At 42.6% G+C, this 9,995-nt stretch overlaps 1 pseudogene; it reads right to left on the reverse strand.

The window, feature by feature from the left end:
* Positions 1–605: 605 nt before the first annotated feature.
* On the reverse strand, positions 606–2,935 carry LOC125531423 (annotated as a pseudogene).
* Between the last annotated feature and the right edge of the window lie 7,060 nt (positions 2,936–9,995).

Raw genomic sequence — 9,995 nt, forward strand, 5'->3', positions numbered from 1 at the left:
AGATCCCAAGTCTCCAAGTGGGCTCTCTTGGCCACCTAAGACCTTGGCTTTTTAGAGAATCCCGCTCCTGTGTCGTAGGACTTGTAGCTCGGCAGTCCACCGGGTAGGCTTGTTTATCCTTCCTTTTTCGAGTGTCTTCTTGGATAGTTATAGCGGCCCATAGGCGCAAGATGTACCTTGTGGAGGGCGGCGGTCCCCTGGACATAGCATAGTCCTTTCAGGCAGTGGCCGTTTAGTCCAGGGTCCGTTGGATGGTCGGTGCAAGGCCAGAAATTGGACCACATTGATTCCGCTCGTTCCTGGCCTTCGCTTCAGGGCCTGTCCCTCGGTGTGGTCAGTACTCCATACTGTCGGGCAGCAAAGCTTACACTTGTTCACTTATTATGACGGTTCACCAGGGCCTCTTTCCTCCTCCCTTTTCTGCTCACTCGTAGGGGTCCAGCCCCCCACAAAGGGGAAGGGAGTCGACTAAACATCTCAGCCATTGGCGGGAATTTCGACCGCATCCGATCACCAATTCTTGTTCACCCCAGATGATCGTGTTGGGTAAATTGTGACCTCGTACGATCGTATCGGGTGAGAAACAGCCGCTTTGTCATAGTACTGACTTATGGGCTAACAGGTCACACTTTGGCCAAGTATCCTACAAAGAGACTCCCGAGAGCCAAAAGTATTAAAGGAATGGCCATAGGAATGGGCGCATCATGACATCGTAATCTGTCTCGCCCGAATGAATTAGTTGGTACTAGAAATGTGAGAAATAGTAAATGAAAGGAGTAATAAGAAGTGAAAAGGACAGAGACACTTCCCAACCAGAAAGCAAAGTTCCCACTGATGGTATACTTTGTGTAAGCGAGCTCTAAGATCACATCTTTAGAATAAAATCCTGTTAGAAAAGGAAATCCAATAAGAGATAAGCTGCCCATGAGCATCACGGCATAGGTCAAAGGAAAGGAGGAGGCAAGCCCCCCCATCTTCCGCATATCTTGCTCATCCGACATGGCATGAATCACTGAACCCGCACTCAGGAAGAGTAATGCTTTGAAAATGCGTGATTCATTAAGTGAAAGACGCTAACCGAATAGTTAGAGATGCCGCAAGCAAAGATCATATAGCCTAATTGACTGCAAGTTGAATAAGCTATGACCCTCTTTAGATCGTTCTGTAATATTCCAGTGGTTGCCGCAAGGAATGAAGTCATAGCTCCTGCAAAAGTAATAACAATCAAAGCCATAGGTGAGTATTCAAATAAAGGGGAGCACCTTGCTATCATGAAAACGCCAGCAGTGACCATAGTAGCTGCATGAATCAATGCAGATACTGGAGTGGGACCCTCCATTGCATCGGGTAACCAAGTGTGCAATCCTATCTGTGCAGATTTCCCAATAGCACCAATAAAAAGTAAAATACAAATTAGAGTTATGGCATTCAATCTCATATTGCAAAAAATCCATTCATTTCTGGGAGCACTAGCACAAGCAAAAATGGTGGAAAAGTCTACTATTTGAAAGAGAGTAAAACAACCAAAAATCCCAAGAGCTAATCCAAAATCACCTACTCGATTGACAAGCATAGCTTTTATAGCAGCTTTATCCGCCTGAAGTCGTGTAAACCAGAAATGAATTAACAAATATGAAGCAAGACCTACTCCCTCCCATCCCAGGAATAATTGAAGAAAGTTATCTCTAGTCACCAACATTAGCATAAAAAAGTAAAAATGGATAAATAACACACAAATCGAGGGCTATGCAGATCCTTAGACATATATGAAATGGAATAAAGATGGACCAAGCTACTTATGAATGTAACCACAATAAACATCACTACGGTCAGGCTATCGAACACAGAGTCAAAAGTGAATTACGAGTCAGGCCAATCTGTGAATTGAGCGAGCTCCCCTTGCAATGATGTGGTGGTGAACCTCTCATTCGTCTTCAGTGCTCTCCGAACCGTGCGGGAAGGTTTCCCATCACACGGCTCACCAACTTGATCTTCTGCGGGAACCTTATGTCAGAACAGGCCTGGCAAAAGAAGTACGGTCTCGCTTTCCTTTGCCACTCAACTGCATGGCATCTACCGTGCTTAGGCCCCTTCTTCCCTTCCCTAATCCAAAAATGAGTCCACCGCCTGCCTGGCACTGTATGGGTATAGGTATGGCATGCAGGCCAGCCTCCCTTGGATTTTAGGTGATTAACTACCGAAGCGAAGAAAAGGCTGGATCAAGAAAAGGGGGGTACTATGAGCCCTCTACCCCACGCATCTAACCAGCTCACGTGGTTCACCGGTTCCACCGACGTCACCCTTAGATAGAGTTATTCAGTCGATACGGAGATGCGCTTAAAGTGGGGGGTGTGCTGTCCCTATTGGGTTGGGCCATTCCCCATAAGGCCCCACCGTCAGGGCATAAGCGCCCTCTTGCTACCCATATGCAAGGCGGCGTCTTTGCCTTGCCTTCCCAGGATCGCTCCCACAACTGTCACGTTCGTGATCGGCCTCCTCAACTGTGTATCGATCGAAAGGCAGGGCGGCAGAGCCCCCAACCGACGGGAGTAGTTACGTCCAGTATGTCCCCCCTCGATTCCCGACATGCTATGATACCCCAGGGTGGGTAGGAGCGGGTCGAGTCCGTATCACCGCGGAACAACTGCAGCGTTCGGATCTGATCTATCTACTCGGCAATTCATTTGGTGACTTCACGGTCGCCAAAGAAGCCCCAAGAAGCATCAAACATTTCTGATGAGATCCATGGAGCTATTATGAGATAGCAAGCACTAGCTCCCAGTGCGACTTCATAAAAAGCAAGAAAAGATAAGATCGAAGAAAATGAAATGCATGTGGTGGTCATTATAGCGGTTCCTTCAGATCCTAGAAAACGTCCGAAAAAACCGGCTACGGAACTACCGAGCAAAGGCAAAAAAACAATAAGTAGATACATAAGATCGAGTCTCTTAAAAAAATCAGACAATGTTCAAGTGGCCTGTCATTGAGACAAAAACGTGTTAAGCATATAAGCACTTTCGACTTGATTTGCAGTGGTCAGTTACGCAAGACGGGAAGAGAGTTTCCTTCTTCAGAGTCCTTTTATCCCAATATTAAGGATAATGTGTGGGACTTTACTGAAAGAAGATGGTTGATCCCCTTGCCGACTCATTCCATCCTCCCCCCGGTGGGTCGTCCTCTTATTCACTCTCGCGAGCAAAGAAGAAGAGAGACAGCATTCAAGCCAGCAATGGACTGAGGTATGAGACGATAAAGGTAAAGAGAAGGGCCCATCGTTGGTGCATAACAGATCTTTCCTATCTATGATCTTTCTTGGTGCATAAGCGAGGCTTCGCAGTCGAAGTACCACATAAGCAATAAAGCCAATAGAACTTGAATAGACCGTATGAAATAACTTGTGAAGAGGATTTACTAGAGTCTAAAAATCTTGTACGCAAGTTGGCACATCGCTTTCAATCAATCTCGCTCATCTGCTCTGCCCGGTCAAATCAGCGATCATGCCCCCCTTATTCTAGCGGAGGAATAGCTTCATCAGATTCATTCCCTTGCTAATCCGCCTTCAAGCCTTGTTCCTTCTTCCGCTTCATCTATCATAAAATTCTACATGCCACAAATAGAAGTAGAAAGAAATCCTAGCAGTCATTGAGATTGAATCTAGAGGAAATCGCAATCCAATTACCGTGAGAGCGAATTAACAGAGTCAGTTCAACTAAATGGTCAAAATCAGAATAAAGGAAGGTAACGAAATACTTCATTAACAAGGCCCGTTTAATTAACAATTTTAGCTTTCTTTGCTCACCAGCTTTTTTCTGCGCCCCTTCACTCACTTCTGAATGACTCCTTTAGCACTCTCTTTTGGTTGGATACTTCATTGAAATAGAAAGTACATCTCTAACTCCCGGCTAACGCGAATCATTCAAAAACTACTACTTATTGGGTTGGGCAACCGACACGTGAAATCGATGCCGGGCTACACTTCCTTCAATTAATTGTTTAGGTTTACTTTGACGGAGCATTCAATCCATGTGTGGGAATCATTCCGACTTCATGTATTTGCCCTGCCCTAGCCTCTTGGGAATGTAGGTGTCCGAGAATGGAATCTCGGCAACAGAGCAGACCGGAAGAAGTATGTACCTCATGAAGCAAGGACTAGCCAGAGCTCTTAGTATGGCCACTTTTGCAGGATGAATCCATTCACTGCCTGCTTCTCTATCGCATTGGACCTAGAAAGAGTGCAAACAGGATGCATAGATCCTTGAGAAATAGAGGAGCTATGAGTGCTGTCCACAACCTCTAATGTTCCAAAAGATATAATCGGCCACTCGCTCCAGAGACCTCAGTACCATGTAGGAAGGAAGGCGCAGTATATAACCAACCCAACCATAGCCAGTCTAACTGCTGAGAGAGAAAAGTGCTTTTCTTCCCCTAAGAGTCCTCGAGTACACACAGCCATTGCGGATCCTTTGCGAGATCAGGATTTTTGATTCATAATTTAGAATCAATCCATGTTAGGTCAACATCGAGACAGAGCATCTCAGTTGGCTCTGTCAAGGAAGTGAAACAAGCATTCCTAGGTTGAGGTTACCATTGGATTGACCCTCAGTCAGGCCTTCGATTCCAAGGAGTTGATTCAGCAAGTTCCCCGCGCTACCCCGCGGGAAGTCTAATCGGATCAATCGGTGGTTCCGTAATGAGTAGTCGAATACACATTGAGGGGGCCTTGCCTCCTCCTTCCCGCCCACACCTTCATTCTTTTCCTCCTCTGATCTTAGAAAGCATACTAAACTTCACTTCAATCTTTCTCCATTAGCAACAAGAGCAGCTCTATCTATCGGCCCTTGATGAGTAAGCTTAGCTATACCGCCTAGGTTGCAAAACAGCAAGCTCCCTTCTAATGCGTTATTGCTTGGAGCCTTCTCGCTTAGTAAGCCGCCTTCGGCCCTTCCTCCTTCTTCCTCTGTTTGGTATTCGCTCGCGGGTTTGTTTCCAGGTTCTTTCGTTCTTGGTTGGCTCTCTCTATTGTTGTTTGTAGATCGTGCGTCCTGCGCATTGATCCGGCAGCGAGACCATATTAGGAACAAGAGGAGTTCCCTAAGCCTTCTCGCTTAGGGAGGATTGAGAAACAAGAGGAGATCCATTAAGGCTTTCCCAAGCTGGCGCATAACCTCTGGTAGAGGCATTCACCCAGAGACAGAGAAGTGGGAAACCGCGGATGAAAAGAATACCGAGGTCTTTGATAGCAAACTTCTACGCGAGCTTTCTAACTGAAAGGAATCCCTTATTCATATGGCATAAAATGGAAAACCTTGATGGAGATTTCTTCTCCATTTCCATGGTACAGTCCCTTTGCATGCTACAGTTCCATTACTTACTACCTGAATTTGCTATATACGAAATTCTGACATCTACGGTACTTGTCGTCTACTTCTGGTGGAAGCAATTCCAAAGGTGAAGATAATACTGAGCCGAATAGTAATGAGGGGAATGCAAAATCTAGCAAAGGTAAGAAGGGTCAAGGAAGAATAGCAGTGACTTATAAAAGGAAAGCACCGAATAAAAGGAAGGAGATCCGTCTTTATTTTTTGCATGTGGTCAATGCGTTTGCTGATTGATAACTGTCTAATCTTAAGATGGTTTTGTGGCACGTTACAAACATACATATACAGTAGAAATATAGTTGTGTTGAGTTAGGTTGAAGAATTTTTACCTTCTTTTTGAAATGAGATATAGTGCTTTCTTTGTTCGGTAGGAGATTTTGCACTTTCATATTCTAGTTCCTCATTTGAGCGTTCTTTTGCTCTGTTGGTGGGGCATAAACTCATAAATAGTGTGTGTTTTTTCTTTAAAGAATAGTAAAAGTATGCATTCAAGTAGTAGCTTTTTCTAAATAGTCGAGTAGGGCTGGCAACAAGGACTAGGAAGATACGGGCTAGTTTGTTTTTTTAGGGGATTTATTTATGCAAGATATGCACGTGAGTAGGTCAGTATATGCGTATTTGCCAATAGAGGAAAACACGTAATAAGTAGGCTTACTTTTTCGTAGGGATAGGTAGCTTGACAAGGGATGCCTGGGATAGCACGTAGGAAAAGTACAGAAGGAAAGGCGGCGGGAAAGTAGCCATGGTCAAGGTAAACAAGTACTAGGTCTTTTCTTTCCGAAGCAAGTCAAGGACAACTAGGTCAGTCTGGGGGGCAATCCTCTAGATCGATACTTCTCTTCCACAGACTAAACCAATTAATAAACAATTTACAGAGTATTCTTGCATTCCTATCTGGTCTGCATCTCTCCTAGCAAAACTATAATATAACCTTAATGGAAGGGCCCTGGTTCTGCCTTGCCAAACCGACAAATCCAGAAATTGTAGATGAATTCATCGGGCTTAACATGTGATTTCGTTATAAGTGAACATGCGTCGTCGTCCAGCCGTGTCGAGTTGGGATTAGAGGAGAGAGCTCGAATGGATAGGTCCAGTGAGGCGGGTGTGGAGCACGAAGGATTAAGAAGGTCCTCTTTATTTCCGGAATCAACAAGAAAGACTTAGCAGCCCAAATAAAGTAACCCTTTCCCCCTCCCGAGTCTATCGTATCCATAGCTTCAGTGGGTATCGAACAGCGAAGCGAGGAAGCTATTTCAATTGAACGGGCTTACTTTCTTACTTGGTTCTTTTGTAGAACAACCTTGGTATGAAGCTAGATGATTCAAACTAAGCATAAGCAATTCAAACTAGACATTTCGACCTTCATCCCACCCGAGAAATAATAAGCAAAGAGCTCGTAAGTCGGGCATAGAGAAAGCGACTCCTTGTTGGTGTAAGATAGGTGTTGGTACGATTCACCTATGTCAGTTCGAACCTGACGAGTCGTTCGTTCGTGTGGAGAATCTCTCTCCTTTTCTTCTAAGTCTTGCTTCATTAAGTTACTTGCTCTCTCAGCCTCATAATAATAATCAATATTTAAATACTTTATGCTAAATTTTGTATAGCAATCAATGTCTGAGGGCATAGAGAACCTTAAGAGGATAGGAAAGTCTATTTATTTGAGACCAGTGAGGTCAGAAATTCAAGCATTCGGGTCAAGACTATAAGGCGCTATCAGGCCATACCTCAAAAGGCTCGCTACCTTCTCTAGATACTTGATTAGAAGAGAGGGTAGATGTAAGAGAGTTAAAGCACTTCGCTGGAAGAAGGGTATAATGGAAAGTGAATCAATATTTCATCCGGAACTAAATAGGTCATTTACGACTCAATGGTTTATCAATCAAGTACATCAGCATTCGAAAATACTACCCGCTAACGCCCTCACTCTTTGACTTAGAGGTCTTAGCCCCACCTTTACTTATATCTTAGACTTATACTATTCCTTACTTCCCTTCTCTGGCCATGTGGTTGAGGATATTTGAAAAAAAAGAAGAAATTGACAATACCTACTATCGATGCCTAAGAGTAGGTCTTTACCAGCTTGCCTAATAAGAGTAGTTTAATACCGGCTTACTTGTACAAGCTTATACTATAAGAGTGAGTACGCTACCTTCTTGATTATTATCAACAGAAAGATATTTTGAAACCATCCTGGTGTCATTTACTTTCATAAAGCAAATCTTAGTAAATAAATGTGGGTGATCCTACTTAGAATAAGACTTATATTGTGGTGTTAGGTACTAATATAACTCCACTTTATGTGTATAGGAAGGCGGCTGCTTAGAATGCTAAACAGGCCTACTAGATGGCTTATGCTAGAACAAGTCAAGCTCAACAATGCTTAAGCCCAAGGAATGGATGCGTTAAAGACTAGAAATATAGAGTTTATCTCAACCTAACCTATGCAAGCACTTATCCCCTTGCCATGGATTAGGCACTACAACTATATGTGACTTAGAATCTGACCATTAACTATACCTTATGAAAAGTAAGCGCTAGCTATAGACAGAACTATATAGTCCCGAGTAAGTGGCGCGGAGCGGATTGCAATAAAGCAATAGAGAGTTAGCTACATATATTGAAGTTGAATCTATGCTCTTTGCAAGGCAAAAAGCTATCCAAGATAGTAAGTACTCGGCGGTATACTCCTGTAGCTCCTTGATTCCTTACGCAAGTTAGAGCCTTATGAAAGAGGGAAGACTGCTTATTAATAGGCAACTTTTCTTTAGACATAAAAAAGACTGCTATTTGAGGGAATGGAGCATGGGCCCTATAACTTGCTTTTCTATTTCCAACCAAAGCTAGAAGAGCGGCGCGTCTATCCTGAGTTTTCGTGTCTAGCTTGCTTGCTCACTTCCTATAACGGCAATCAAAGAAAATCTTGTTCTGATCCTATAACTTAACTAAACTTAACTAAGTAGTAAAGAGAAGATTAGGATGAGTAAGCCCTGACTTCAAGTCTATGTATAGAAACTAGCTATATTACTACTTATGAGTCATACTTTATCTCGATGGACCTATTGCCGCCTATTTAGAATAATAATAAAGTCTTCTATAGTTACTGGCATATTACTCCCATCAGTGAGAATTGTAGACGTAGGAGAGAACCTTGCGCAAAAAAGGGCTTTGCTTTATGGTATAGATTAGGAATTGGAATAAGTAAGGCTAACTAAAAGAGAGAAGAGGGTCTACAGTCATTCTATCTCAACACTGAAGAATAAGACGTCTATCCTTACTCTTGCATTAAATAGAATAATATTAAAGGGAGGGGAGTATATCGAATATAAGGCTGCCCTCAGGCAACCCATAATAAGGCTGATGAAAGCGAAGCAGAATTTAAAACAAATAAGGTACACTCTTGATCCATAAAGCACATCTTTACTATGACTAAAAAGTGCCGGAAGGAGAAAGTCAAAGAAGGACTCGAAACCTGTAGATAATGAATATAAAGATGAAAGATTGAATGTTTTATCAGAGATAGATTTTGACTTGGGCTTGAACAAAGCCATTCTTCGCCTTTCTTCGCTAGTTCACTTAAGTACATAGGTTATGGCAATACAACATTCTATCTTTTGCTTAGGCTTGAAACACTTATTTTCTTATTATCTTTTTTATTAGCTTTCGCCCTAGGCAATCTCTTTGCTTGCTGACATAAACTTTCAACATAGATCAAGTTGTTTTTAGGAGTTTTACCTCTTCTTACTTCTTGACATCAGAAAGACAAGCGCTTACCTCCTTCCTAGCAACCTACATATCTGTCTGCTCAAAGCACATTCAGATTATAGTTGACTATTCCTCCTTTACGTATCTCAGCCAAAGCCTACTTTATTCTCTGTAAGCTAGGTAGTTAAGGAATTAAGTAACTAATTTAGACTGATTGGTGGCAGGCTCCGATGAAAGCTTATGGATTCAGCACTTTTCTATAAGAAAGAAGCAAGGTTGTCCGACAAAACTAGAGTTTTAAGTAAGCAAGAGATTGATTGCGTGGTAGGAAAGAAAGGAAACTACCAAGCGAGGGATTGTTTGCATATTATATACTTATTAACTTCCTGTCAGTAAAGTACTAGTTTTTAGTTAGTAGTGTGCAATACTGTTTAAGAAATGCATGCAATCTGAGACTTCAGAAAACGTATACTTGAGTCAAACTACACTAGAATAGTCAGTGAAAAACTACACTGAATTATAAAGGTCTTTTCCTTGAAAGAATAGGTTTTTTGCATCAAGAGGCTGTGAGGAAATAAGTAACATAGTTAATGAGGAGGGGGTATGCATCTTATCATCTTCTATTCGAGAATAATAAACAATCGAGAAAGGCTGCACATGAATCTTACTCTAGAAATGCCTGTGGAATGTCCATCATCAAGAAGAAGTCGATTCGCTAAAGCATAAAAGAGAATGAAGAAGAGATCTTATTAGTTTAGTTAACCCTTTGGCCAGCCCTTAGCATCTCAAGAATGCGCTCTTCTCAAGCGAATCCAAATAGGTGTTGGTTTGCGCAAAGGAAGCTGAAGTGTATTGTAACGCCCTGATAATCAAGCTACAGTAACCTCTGCTAATGATGCCTCGTCACCACTTTTA

The sequence above is a fragment of the Triticum urartu genome, unplaced genomic scaffold (genome assembly GCF_003073215.2).
Source record: "Triticum urartu cultivar G1812 unplaced genomic scaffold, Tu2.1 TuUngrouped_contig_7070, whole genome shotgun sequence".
Lineage (NCBI taxonomy): Eukaryota > Viridiplantae > Streptophyta > Magnoliopsida > Poales > Poaceae > Triticum > Triticum urartu.